Source organism: Periplaneta americana, chromosome 10, assembly GCF_040183065.1.
Source record: "Periplaneta americana isolate PAMFEO1 chromosome 10, P.americana_PAMFEO1_priV1, whole genome shotgun sequence".
NCBI lineage: Eukaryota > Metazoa > Arthropoda > Insecta > Blattodea > Blattidae > Periplaneta > Periplaneta americana.
In genome coordinates, this window is record NC_091126.1 from 8308523 (window position 1) to 8323257 (window position 14735).

The 14735-nt window shown below is 36.9% G+C and overlaps 1 protein-coding gene across 2 annotated transcripts in view; it reads left to right on the forward strand.

Annotated features, from left to right (window-relative positions):
• The first annotated feature begins 461 nt into the window (after window positions 1-461).
• Window positions 462-14735, forward strand: part of LOC138707413 (uncharacterized) — a 64123-nt gene continuing 49849 nt past the window's right edge. Inside the window, exon 1 of one of the 2 annotated variants that reach the window (XM_069836800.1) lies at window positions 462-543. The gene's annotated coding sequence lies outside the window, so the exon portion shown is untranslated. Of the gene's footprint in view, window positions 544-1092; window positions 1167-14735 lie in introns of those variants that run through there. The other variant, XM_069836801.1, reaches the window with a different exon arrangement.

Genomic DNA, 14735 nt, shown 5'->3' on the forward strand with positions numbered 1-14735 from the left:
GTGCATTCTTTTGTGATAAGGTTTCAAACGTTCGTTGTCTAATATCATTCTGTAATTATGTTTAGACTATCGAGTGTATTGGAGAGACATAACTCTGAGCCATGTGTATAAAACAGTATGCCTTTATCTGCAGTGTGGTGATATCATAACCCGTCACCAGAATAGTGTTTAGTCTACAGGGCGCAAGCTGTCCATGAGGCGACACCATGCTCCTTGTAAGCGTGGTGACATTAATGTACATATGTGGACTGAAGTAATAAATTGAAAATCCGGGCATAGAACCATTGGTGGATGACTGCAGCGTGCCAAAAAGGCAGGAGAAATTAGTACTTTTGACAAGAAAAAAAAATCAGACTCACTGGAAAAACAGGAAATTTCCTGCTAAATCAGTACGTATGGCAACACTGCGGGACATTCATACTCTGTGATTGCGTAAGCTTGTGTAAGGTATGATCTTTACAGTGCGAGTCGCGAGAAGGTGGTAAGGAAGTTCGCAAGTTCTAGAAGAAGGTGTGAAAGTGTTATACAACCGTACAACAAAAGGTGAGATGAACTTTTATTCAGTATTTCGGTTATATTTGCGTGGTTATTGAGACAAAGTAAACTTTTGTCCATTTTTATAATTTTATTTCTGCTACATATATTTACGAGGTTATAGAAATCGAATAAGCTATTATCCATTTGTAATTGCATTTATGCTGTCTTTTTGACGTAATAAAATAGTGTCGCCTTGAAATAGCACGAACTTTCTCAAAAACAAATTTAGGTATAATAGATTTAGAAACAAAGCTTCGTGAATTGCTTGTCTTAAAACAGAGTCCAGTTCTGGAGTCTGATAATGGCGACCTTGATCCTTATTTCTTTTGTAAGGTACATAGGCCTACCGTACCGGTACCGGTATTTCAAATTTCATACATTCCAGACATTCTTTTAAATAATTGCTAGACTAAATTCAGAACACCGAATAAGGATTCCTTAAAATAATAAAATCAGAGCTTTCTGGTTAAATTTTGGCCGTTTCTTCGTAACTTCATGGCGGGGTTTTTATGTCTACCTGTTGGCAGCACTGTGCCAACGCCCTTCTTTAAGCGTCTTTGTACGAGAGAGGAAGATTGTTGCAAGCAAAAGGCAGAATTAAGTGATTTAAACACACGAAGAAAGATAAGGTAACTGTTATGCAGTACTAATTGCTTTTAAACTACATTTGCGAGGTTAATCTACCAGATAGGCTATAGGCTAGGCATAGACTACGTGCAAGAAGTTGAGAAAGTGATCTGTGCCATAACGACCGAGGTAAGGCCAGATTGCATTTCTGCTTTATTGAAACTTAGTAAATAATTATCCCGTTGTAATTTCATTTCTACTACATATATTTGCGAGATTATAGAAATAAAATAAACTATTAAGCCTATCCATTTGTAATTAAATTTCTGCTGTCTTTTCGAGGTTATAGAAATTAAGTATCGTCTTGAAATAGCATAAACTTTCTCAAAACAAATTTAATAGATTTAGAAACAAAACTTCGTGATTTGCTTGCCTTAAAACGCATGTTGATTAACGTCCAAAATTTGGATTTCTTTCTGATTGCATAGGCCTATAACGGGTAATCAACTTGGTTAGCAGTGTCGGTAAGGTAGTTAGCTTTGTCGGTAAGATGGAATTGGAAGGTCAATGTTATTCTCGAATGGATACAGAATTTTCATAAGTGCAATAATAGGCCTAAGCTTATGTGAAATTAACGCATACACAGCAGCGATGCTATTCTGCACATAAGTTACGTTACGGAAACTTTTCACTTGTGTAGTGTTATGCTGACGTGTTGTTTCCGTATGTATGCAAAGCGTGACTGAATCTTCAAACTCTTTACGGACCACACACGGGAATTACGTCTGATTTGTGTTAGGTTATTTTGTGATGAAATGAAACTGAAATGGTATGACTTTAGAAATAGGTCTATACCAACGAGTTAGAAAGAGAAAGAAAGAGAAAGATATAGAGTGGTCATTGCGCCGCCATGTTGGAAGAAAATTGAACGACCGTCCGCCATTAACTTATGCGCCCAAAACAAAATGGGTGTGGCGATAAGTGACATTAGAATCGTCAGCTGTCAAAATTTCGTTTGCATAAATCAGTTAAACTGAAGCGGAAAAACCTAGTATTTCGTAAAATACGTGCTAGGAACTTACTCTAAAATAAAGAACTTATTATGTACGCTAAATTTAAAACACTTGAGCTATTCCTAGAAGGAATGCTTAAAAGAATAACCTAAGCAAAATTATCATGTAATATGACAAGAAGTCCTAGCAAATATACTGAAGAAAACGTTAATATTCCTGGGTTCTTTTAAATGCGACCCGCAAGATTGCCTATAAAATGAACGAGTATGATTCGGATGATTTTATTAAATTCTTTTCCCAGTCTCTACATGTTGCAAAACTATTTATTATATGATACCATAAGATATAGAATGAAAGTAGGCCCTAACTGTAGTAAACAACCTTTACCTCCAAGCTTGTAACTTGGGTAAAACATGACCAAACACGCTTTCATTTTTTTTTTTTTTTGCAATAGAGTATAATTATCGAAATGAGAACGTGAGGCCAACAGCCGGCTGGTCTGTCTGAGCCTTTCAAGGGCTGTGGCACCACAGATAGACTATTATTAGTGTATAATTGTGCACCCACTTACAATAATGGGGTAAGTAGTTACGAAACATATTCATACTTACCCCATTATTGCACGTGGGTGCTCAATTATGTTCTTTCATGTCTTTCCAGTCAAAATACTAACAACAATACGACCTAACCCAAAGTTTTGTGTTATTTTGGATGCGAGTGTCGAAGTACAATTTGAATATTTTATTGCTATTACTGGGTTTGAAACGAAATTGTAGTGGTTTTATCCGTATTTAGTTTAACTTTATTACTAGTGAACCATTTATTTGAGTAATCGTTTGTCTTCGAAATAGGCCTACTTTTTATAAGCTACAGTTCATCGTCTTCTTCTATAAGCAGTAAGGACAGAAGAAGCAGAAATAAAGGATGCCGGTGTCGAAATACAATTTTAATATTGAATTGCTATTTGTTTTTAACTCGGTCTGAAACGGAATTGTAGTGGTTTTATCCGTATTTAATTTAAGTACATTACCAGTGAACCATTTATTTTCTTTATGCCGGGCGTTGTTACACATTTATGCATGAAAAAAATGCTCCTAATTAACATAACTATGGACTTAACTTCATAAAATTTACATGAAATATGATATATCAGTTGTCTTTTTCCTTTTGACATTGCAGTTATATGCAGCACACACAACAGACATGTTTTTTCTTTGTTTTTTCGTAGTTCTTACCTCGGTATACACAACATTGTAAGCAGACGAATTTTTACAACGGTAGGCGCTTAGTTCAGATCTGCCGTGTTTCGCGGTGGCACCGCAAAGAGCGTTGTACAGGACAACACGGCCACTCTATATTCTTCTCTTTCTAACTCGTTGTTCTATACATATAGGCCTAGGCCCTATCTGGAAAAATAAATAAGCGAGTTTTCGTAAGGCCGAGGACCAGTGACAAATCAGGTTAGGCCTATGTTTGTTCAGGCTTTTAGTAGGCCTATGCCTTGGAAATACACTTTTTGGTAGATATGTACACAAATAGGTTTATCCTGGACCAAGTAAGGAGTATTAGGGCATATTTAGGTCTACAGTTTTCGCAGGGATCACATCGTGTCTTTACAGTGCATAGTGGCCGGAACTCAAACCTATTGGGACAAAATTAATAACTTCGCTCGTATCCGACAAAGTTTTATGAAACTCTGTACAATAGTTAATTACAAGTAGCATATATCTTTTGTGTACAAACTCTGGTTACGTTTGTACAAGAGGAAATACCCTTTTACAGGGGGTGCATTTATACAACAATTAATAACTTCTCTCGTGTCCAACAGATTTTTATGAAGCTTTGTACAAAAGTTACAGGTAGCGTATGTTTTGTGTGTGCAAAGTCTGGTTACGTTTGTAGGCCTATAAGAGAAACAGGGGATGCATTTATACAAAATTAGTAACTTCTCTCCTATGAAACAGATGTTTATGAAGCTTTGTACAAAAGTTACAGGTAGCGTATGTTTTGTGTGTGCAAAGTCTGGTTACGTTTGTAGGCCTATAAGAGAAACAGGGGATGCATTTATACAAAATTAGTAACTTCTCTCCTATGAAACAGATTTTTATGAAGCTTTGTACAAAAGTTACAGGTAGCGTATGTTTTGTGTGTGCAAAGTCTGTTTACGTTTGTAGGCCTATAAGAGAAACAGGGGATGCATTTATACAAAATTAGTAACTTCTCTCCTATGAAACAGATTTTTATGAAGCTTTGTACAAAAGTTACAGGTAGCGTATGTTTTGTGTGTGCAAAGTCTGGTTACGTTTGTAGGCCTATAAGGGAAACAGGGGATGCATTTATACAAAATTAGTAACTTCTCTCCTATGAAACAGATTTTTATGAAACTTTGTACAGAAATTAGAGGTAACAAAATATTTTTGTGTGAAAACTCTAGATAAGCTTACGTGTGTACAATAGGAACTATACCCTTTTACTAGGACTGTATTTAGACAAAATTAATAACTTATGTCATATTAAACAGATTTTTATGAAACTTTGAACAGAATTTTCAGATAAAATATATTTTTTTATAGGCCTACAAACTTTGATTGTGATTGTATAAGAGAAAATACCCCTTTGTAGGAGTGCATTTAAACAAAGTTAATAACTTGTCTCCTATCTAACAGGTTTTTATGAAGTTTCCGGTAGCATAGGCCTATATTTTTCGTGTAAAAACTCTTTATTACGTTTGTATAAGAGGAACAACCCCTTTATGAGGAGTGTGTTTAGATAAAAGTAATGACTTGTATCTAACAGATTTTTATGAAACTTTGAACAGGAGTTAATGGTAGCATAATTTTTTCTCAGCCAACTGACTTCCAAAATACAGTTCTTCTTTCGAAGTTTCTCTGACAAGGGATTTTATCATTCTGCGCTTAATATTAATACTATCTTCATGAAAAGATTTGCGCCGTCTTCCCACCCTTGTAGAATAACCTCAGTGGCATGAACTGGTTTCTGTAATTTTGTGGCGCTCATAGAAAATAGTAGGTCTAGGCTAATTCAGAATTTAACCAAACCTGATGTTTCAGTGAAAACGTATTCAACTGTTTTCAGAACTTCTGAAAAACAGATTTATTTTTTTTTTGTATCTCTCGTAATTTTAAAACTAGCAACAGTGCAGTCCTGTAATCTAAATTGTTCTCTGTAGGCTACTTAATCACATCGCCCTAGTTCATTTAAAATGCCAGTTTTTGTTCCGCACTACTAAAATAGATAATTCCATACGGGTTGTAACAAGTAAACCACTTTTTCTTCTGCGCGACATAATCTCGCCTGAAAGAAATTAATATATATCGATATTATATGAATAAATTACAAAACCTTTTTCATCTTATAACAGCCCTTTAACTTTAAAACACTTTTGGTGTTAGGTGCAGTAACCTGTGGGTTTGTAAGATAGGCTACATGCCATTCTTTACAGGATTGTCAACAGTTGCAGGCCTTGGTAGTGAGATATAATTGAAATAAATATGGGCCCTACTAATATAATAATAATAATAATAATAATAATAATAATAATAATAATAATAATAATAATTGCACTAAATTGCATAGATCTATGACGTGTTAATTATTTAATTATTTATGCTTGTAATTTATTCCAGATGTTGCATGAGGTAATGTATTCGTACTGAAAATCTTTGAAAAAAAATATAGCCCTACGAATGGGAAAAATACATTTGTAAGTAGGCCTATTGAAATAAATTAAAGGGAAATTACTGCTTCGGCATAAAGTCAAGGCCTATGTGTAGGCCTACATGAGCTGTAAAAATTCAGCTGTCTAGCTTTAACAGTTTTCCAGAAAATGTTTCTTATGTACGCCTATGACATAATTTAACATTGTCAAGATAGGCAATTCCTTAGGCCTAGACCTGTTCCCGTAACGCAGTCACTGCCTTTCGACAATTTTCATTTTGTGAGCTCATAAAAGGAACATAGGATATCGCGTCACCACTCTGCCAAGTTTGCTTCAGTGTTGCCAGATTGTGGGAAATTTCCCACAGACGAGTGAAAAATGAGCCAAAATTTTTACTTTTGTGGAAAAAGGGGGAAAAAGAGAAAACATGTAAAAACGTGAGAAATTTAGACGCGAATAAAATAATGCTGAAGTAGATAATCAAAGAAAAATTGCAGAATAGGTGATGAGGCTCTCGGCGGAGTTTTTGTAGTACGATCCACTTTTCAAGCTGAAGGATGGCGCTGTTGTTCATCCAAGGTGACGAACACCCACCTGAGGCTTCACATTTCGCATGTTTTGTATTCGATTTTTTGAGTGATAATATTTTTATTTACATAGTTAGGCCTACAGGCACAGACAAATAAATAGAGGTTATAGACCTGTTTTTACAGTAGTCGTGACAGGAAGAACTTGGTTGTCAGATCAAACTGCGCATGCTCAGACTTCTCATGCAATGCCAACGTGATCCTTAGCAGGATTTATTTCCACGTGCACATTCCAGATCAAATCAAGAAGTTCCCTTCGTACTCCGGGTACACATCTTGCATACACGAAGGTTAGGTTTGGTTAGTTCAGGTTTTTATTAACCAAGTCCGCGCATGTGTAGTTTGATCTCACAGCCCAGTTCTTCCTGTCGAGAGCTACACGTGTAATTACTATGTGTTTTTTAATTACTGTTGACTTATATGTGTTTATTTACTACGCACCGAACGTATATAAGTTAAGTGTGCAATAGATGTTTATTTTGGTTGTGGGAAAAATTTAAGTTGTGTGGGAAATTTTATGCTTCTTTGTGGGAAAATCAGGGTGAAATTTCTGGCAATACTGGTGTGCTATCTGCGTGAGTGTGGGTATTGCGTGAATGAGCAGCTTTGCCAGGTTATTTCAAAGTAGGCCTGCTGGAAAATTGACCGAAACTTTTTTTTTAAATGTCTAACGTAGGCTACAAGATTTTAAATATCTAAAAAGAGAACAATTAGTACTGTAAGACAATTTTGTCCAAAAGCAACAATATAGACTAGTCTAAGTGTTTGCACGAGCGGTTGGGATCCGTACAGACAAAACCAAATTGATTCACTAGAAAAGTTCGAACGCAGGACAGCAAAATATTTCAAAATGGGGAAAGGACATGGCGAAGAGATAGTAAAAGACATAGGATGGGAATTTCTCAAATCAAGGCGACGAAAAGCCAGACTGAGCGCATTGTTTAAGGCACAAATGGGACACATTAGTGACACCATCACACTTAGGAAGGTCTGATCATATTAGGAAGTTTAAATGCAGAAAACAAAGAACAGACGTGGAAAAATTTTCCTTTATTAACCGCACAATAGTAGACTGGAACAGCTTACTGCGGCAATCTTTGAGGGCGGTCCTCTCAAAATTAATAGGCCTATATTTAAGGAGAGATTGAAAAGATTAGGCTGAGAATTTAATTGTAGGTGCAGTGTAATTACCGGTATCTAAGTTGTGACATGTAATTAATTAAGTTGATATCGGCGGCTAAGAATGGTAACCTGTGTATCTCAATTTAAAAAAAAAAAAAGTTTTTTTTTTGGGGGGGGGAGATAATCTCGTAGTTCATCCGCAAAAAGTGTAAAAACAAATGTTTCTGCTTCTGATTTAAAATATAATTTGGTCAGTTATGTTTAAATAGACTATATAAAAGTGAAGTCTACAGACAGTTTTTTGGTCCTTTTGTAACGTTTAATTTTCGTGACATACGAACGAGGCCTTCATTCTTAGCCGACTGCATGTAATCAAGATAACTTGAAATTACTTCACTTCACAATAGTTGGGCTTAATAGAAATACTTGTAGGCCTAAGGTTAACCTATAGCAGCATATAGCATAGCCTTTATTTATAGTCCTAGGTTTATTGCATTTATTTATTTATTTTAGAACTAATTATAAGTTCATTTTATCTATAATTAAGAATGAAAGCCTCGTAAGTCGACTTTTTTTTTTTCGAAAATGCGATTTTCATTCAGATTTATAGGAAAGCCCGTGCTCTTATGGTCTACAATTGCAAAATTTTCATTTTTATTTTTTTTTCATGAAAAAAGAGAAAAATTGAAAACCAAGTATCTCTTTATGCTTTAACTTTAAAATGAAAAGCGCGTATCTCTAGTCATTATAGAAAATCCGACTTACGAGCTATCTATTTGAATGTGAAAGCCTTTTATGTCGAAATCATATAGAATTTCCGACTTACGAGCCATCTATTTAAATGTGAAAACCTTGTATGTCGATTTTTTGCTCTCCTGTAAAATTTAGAAAATTAGACATACGAGGTTTTCATTCTTAGGTGTCGCTATGTTATTTTATTACTGTAATTATTATAATTTTACCGCTGTAGGCCTAATTATTTTTTAGGTAATGCTATTGTATATTATATAGGCCTATCACTGCCACACGGTGTAGCATATAGGCCTACTCAATTGCAGTGTTAATACATACATGAGTACATACATACATACATTTATTTATTTGTTTATTTATTTATTTATTTCATCAATCATTGTTCACGTCATGGCGGATTAGATGTATTCCAGTTCTTAATCCGCCATCACTCTCTATACAAATATAACACAAACTAATACATAATGAACCTATAAGCATCCTCTGTTTACAATACTAATAATAATAATAATAATAATAATAATAATAATAATAATAATAATAGTAATAGTAATAATAATAATGGTACACAACTAATAATAAGTATAGCTCTTGTATTTAAAACTCCTACCTTAGCTTTTTCATTTACATACATATATACATAATTCCTTGCAAATGGGTTGGCAACACTGGGAAGAAAGCCACTAATTCCAGTTGCAAAGTGCCAGCTAGGAAATATTGCCTGTATTCGTCCTGCTGTTCCAAGGCAAAAGTGATGTCAACCTTTTTTTTTTTTTTTACGAAAATGAGATTTTCCGATATGTTTTGCATCCTTATGACAACTTCTCTTTATTGTGGCAAAGGATGGCATGCATATCTCTTTATTTTTCTCTCTAACCCGTTGTTATGAAGCATGCTTATTATGATTTCATACAGTCATTCAAAATTTAAATGCTCGTTCCTGAAAAACTGCAAGAAATGTCATAGGCATATCACATTTTGCCTTGGAATCACAGAAATTTTACGTAAGTTAGGCCTAATATTAAATAAGGAATAGGCCTATCTTTTATTAGTTTTAAGGGCATGTTTAAATGAATATTTCTCGTTAGTGACATATTTAAGCGCACATTTCTTCGTTCTTAACTGCACATTTGCATTCATATACAGAATTCAACTAACTATAAGTTACTTGATGCATAAAATCCGATATCCTAGGCTCATGAAGGAGGAGAGGTATTTCAGGTAGATAGTCTAGTTTCGACAGTGATGAGTAAAATAGGCCTAAGCGAAAATGACCGTAAAGCATTGAATGTTCCAAAAACGAAGAGTGGACGTGTAGCTACAGCACGTAGGTCTACAAAGGCTAAGGTTCCAAAGTTCGAAACAGTGACTGTAGCTATCTTAAGTTATGTCCTTGTTGCCGTGAGGTGTTTGTTTCTCAGAATCGGTTGAGATAAACGACAGGCCCTGATGTGTGTCGCGATCTGTGACCTTGTGAGCGAAGCCAATATCGGTGACCCTCATTAAAAAATACACTCGGCACCGGAGCGATCTTTCTCGCACAGTACAGTAGTTATTGATGTGAGTGAAATACGGTCTCATGTTTACTTTCTGTTATCTCATGCAATCTGATATAGGCCTACAGGTATTGGTCTGATTGGTCTTCGTCTTGTTTGTAAACGAGAGTGCAGTTTCCAAGACAATTCGTATGTGCTGCGATTTCACACCTGCCTACCCCTGCGGTGCTGAGTGGCCACAACTCCTAATAAAATGACATAACAGATGGTTCGCGATTATTTTTATATTTAGCTGTTAGGATCCCATTTCGCAAATTATCGCGATTTTTTCTGTCTACATATTCATTATAGACTACTTCTTAATTCCTGAATATTAGACTGTTTAAATCGGACAGTGTATGGGATCGGTGCCCACCCAGCATCGTGATGCACTTGGGGAGCTACGATAGGTAGCGAAAATCCGGTTTTGCAAACCAGCTATAACGGCTGGGGGGATAATCGCGCTAACCACATGATACCTCCATTCTGGTTGGATGATCGTCCACCTCTGCTTCGGCATATGGACGTGAGACCAGCAGCCGGCTGGTCGGTCTTGGCCCTTCATGGGCTGTAGCGCCATGGTTAAGACTGTTTAAAATCACTAAAAGCCTGTCTAACATCTCGCGAATATTGAGATCTCCACAAATACCCTAGGCCTATCTGTAAGTTATGTGTATGTATGTGTGTATGTAGCCTATGTATGTATGTAGCCTGTAACTTAAATTGGATATTCATATTGACGCGTAGCTCGAAGAAAATATTTACAGTATGATTTTCTATATTAGACCTAAAAAGTCAGCCCTGCGTAGGTCTATTTTTTTTTAATTGAGTTATTTTACGATGCTGTATCAACATCTAGGTTATTTAGCGTCTGAATGATATGAAGGTGATAATGCCGGTGAAATGAGTCCGGGGTCCAGCACCGAAAGTTACCTAGCATTTGCTCGTATTGGATTGAGGGAAAACCCCGGAAAAAACCTCAACCAGGTAACTTGCCCCGACCGGGAATCGAACCCGGGCCACCTGGTTTCGCGGCCAGACGCGCTGACCGTTACTCCACAGATGTGGACGCGTAGGTCTATTAGGTGGAGTGACATGAAGGGGTAGTCTATGAAATTTGCGGGATGCGATTTCAGTGATGGTAAATCAAAGGAAACTTCGCTTTTTCATGGAAATTTATTTAGTCTATATATTTAAAAAATGGAGAAAAAGGAATGTTTATCATTTTGGTTGTGTTTCGGGAAAATTTACGAGTTTAGAAGAAAACAAAAATTGAATAACACTAACCACATAACCCTGACGAAATATAACAAATAATTTAGTTAAAAAATGATACCTTAAATGTGTAGAAAAATTATTTAACTGTGTAAGGAAATGTGACTTTTGAATGTCAACAACAATCATTTTAAAGAAGATTTTGCTGAAATTTGAGCTGTTAAACAAGTTGAGTGTTTATGAAAAAGGCATCTTCCGAATTTCGGTCAAAATGTGAAAAGGTTTATAAAACGGTGGTCCTAGATTCTTTGGTTGCTGATGGAGAAACATCAAACGTTTATGGGCTACATGTTTGGTTTATCAATAGATCGGCAAGGAATGGGATACCAATATTTGGTATACGTTGTCACCAATTTTGGCGATATGATTCTTCTGCGTAGACGCTATAATGCGAATATGCCGTTTGCATGACACGGTTTATTTCAATCAATAAGGAACAAGAATGTCTCTCCAATAACAGTTGTAGAAAGCGACTGGCCCTGCCCTCTCAACGCCCCACGAAAGGCCAGGGTTCTCATAGGACTGGGCTGGTGTCAATTTTGGTGAACGCCGGCACTTCTGCCGTCCCTGTGGCCAATACGAGAGGCATCCCACACAATTCTTCGCGCATGCTCAGTTCATCGCAATGCGGCCAGTCGGGGCGGTGCGTTGTCAGTGTTTGTCTGTGAGCAACACGCACGTCTGCCGTAGGTGCGCGTCCACTTCGGTATCGTGCAGTCGAATCTAGCCGCATGCAGTATGTGGCTCAGTCGCTGGCGCGCTGGTCTGCACGGGCTGACCGAGTTCGATCCCCGGCAATATCGTAATGCAATTTGTGGTGGACAAAGCAGATTTTGCAGAGGGGTTTTCTCGCGGTATTCCTGTTTCACTGTATCATTCCGCTAAAGACTGATCCACAATAAACAGGGAACGAGGACCATAACGAGAACGTGAAAAATTTTGATTCACAATAAACCGAAAACGGAAACGCTTTGCATATCGATATGTAGTAGAGATGGGATAAACTGTTCTTTTTAAGAAACAGTTTCGACTGTAACTGCTTCATGAACGAAGCTGTTCCAAAATAACAGTTTCCAAAAAACAGTTTCATAAGAATATGTTTACAACATCAGTGCCAGCTGTTCCAAGTGTTCCAACTGTTTCAACTTCTCATCAGTTTCAGGAATTTGTTTCAAAGCCCTTGAATCGTCTTTAAATCAGCTGTTCAGTGTATTATAATGACGAAAGTCATTTTTCGTAGGTTACTATTAAGGGTACAGTAAATAACTACAATTCAAAATATATCCATTTTGGTAAAATAATGCATATAACCCTAGGAGAGTTTAATAACGATAAGATATTAGCCGATGATATTTTTCACTGGTATATTAATGATTAACACTATGTTAGGGCACCATGAACATATTTTCCATCAATGGACAGCTAATAATTAGGAGATTTATTAGGGAATTTGATTCGTACAATTAAATTGCGCGTTCCTACATAGGCTACTGTTGCACGAAGGCCGTGTGAAACATGGATAATATTAGACTATATCTACTTTCGACTGGAGGTCAATGATAGGCTACACGTGGCCTTTGCAGACAACAAAGAAGAGGAAAACTGTTTAGAAATTGAACTGTTTATGTCTTGGAACATGTGGAACGTTGAAGTTATGGCTGGAGCAGTGTAACACTCTTTGGAACAGTTGGAACAGGTTATATCACGAAACTGTTTCGTATCGAAACAGTTTCAATTGTGAAACAGTTTCAAATAAACTGTTCCAGCTATTTTTACCCAACTCTAATATGTAGGCCTATGTAGGCTGAAGTCGTTATTACGCATTCTGTATAATTGACCAATTGCGTTCTCTCATGAGTACAAGCCAGCCAACATGAACACAGTTTAACCAACTTCTAAATTTATGGCACGGAATATTTAAGAATTCAATTCACGTGGTAGCATAGACTATATTGAAAGTGATTGTACTGAATTTCTGGGTTAGCTACAAGCAATGGATGAAGAAGAAATTATGTTATGCCCTCCTTTCTCCAAAATATACGACGACCAAATAACTTTTTGTTGACAACAGAAAGAATGTAGTAGGCTGTGTTCGGAAACGAGAACCTCAACCTTCACTTTCCCGTTCCTGGGCTCCGGCAAGCTTCTCGTTAATTGTGAATGCTCACGTTTAAAATGTAGGCCTATGTAGTCTATTTTAACAATTTTTTCTTTCTCGTTCTCGTTTCCGTTCCCAGTTTATTGTGGACCAGCCTTAACGCTCCATCTTCCCCTCGTTTCATCTGTCACCTACAATAGGCCTAGTTAAAATTAGGCCGTTTAGGGATAGTACGGGTTTCCGATGATGGTAGCCTACGGAAGGGTTTGGGGCTGCGGACTCCTGTGCCTTACCAGGTAGCTATTCGATCGAGATTGGGATCTTGCTCTGTGAGGGCTGAGGCAGCATGGCCCTTCTCTCAGCATCGGATGCACTGATGACATCCAGGCAGTGGCGGCTCTTGCATATTTCTTAAGAGGAGGAAAGAAGTTAACAGCGCAAAATGACACCTTCTTGAGAGAAACAAGCTACAAATTAGCCTACATGCATACATGTAAGACCAGGTAGTGTTAGGGTTGGCCTTCCCTTTTGTATAGCAATAATCTGTTTTTGTAAACTGAGTTTCCTAAATTGTCCAAAATATAATAGGTTTTCACTTCCATTCATTGTTGAATAATTGCACAAATTAACAATTACAAGGAAATTCACAATCTCGCAGCATTTTTCACGCATACTACAGCATCACACGTGTTGCAAGAGACCAGCTACTAACACGTAACCGGAACCGTTTTACGGAAGTGAGTATGAGAAATAATCTGTTAGGAAAGCGAGAACACTGCACCCACCCACGTGGTCTGTGTTACCACATGTACATTTTACGAGTTCAGTATCACATGCTTTTGAAGAATATCAGTTCTTGTAAAGTCATACTACCATTATTGTTCAAAGCTGCCGGTGGCCGATTAATTTTTTTATGTTAAAAATAATGTAGTTTGCAGTACTTTAAATTTCAAATATATTTGTACAAAACTGACAACTTGGCTGTTGTTCTGTCTAGTAGACAATGAATGGAAATGAATTTCAGAGGCCAAAAAGATCTGCGATACTAACTTAGAATTACTTCCTCTTTGTTTTATATAAATCCAACTTCAACTTTCAGATATCCTCGAAAGTTTCAAACCATGAATATAGCTTATATAAAGTGTAATGAATATATTTTGATTTATAATTTTTAAAAAAGTTTATATAGTGTCTTTCATAGCTTTGCATTAAAACTGTTTTTATTGTGTCTCCTCCTAGATGACGTGTTATAGTCTGGTTGAATGCAGCATCGTTAGATGGTAGCGGTAGCGAGCTTGCCGCAAGACTATTTCCCGCCCATGCGCTGATTCAGAGGAGGATCTCCTCCCTATCCGTTCATTTACTTGCTTTAAAACTCTGCTTCTTTCTCTGGCCGCTAGCGCGCTGTTGTCTGTGTGTGTTAACTGCAGTAAAGGAGGAATGGATTGGCTTTCCTCCACACAAACAATCTCGCATCCTTCTCACAGTTTTCTAGCAGCACATGAGTGCGCGTGGTTTAAAACTCGATCAACCGAGGTTTTCTTATAGCTGTGAACTTAAAAATTATCG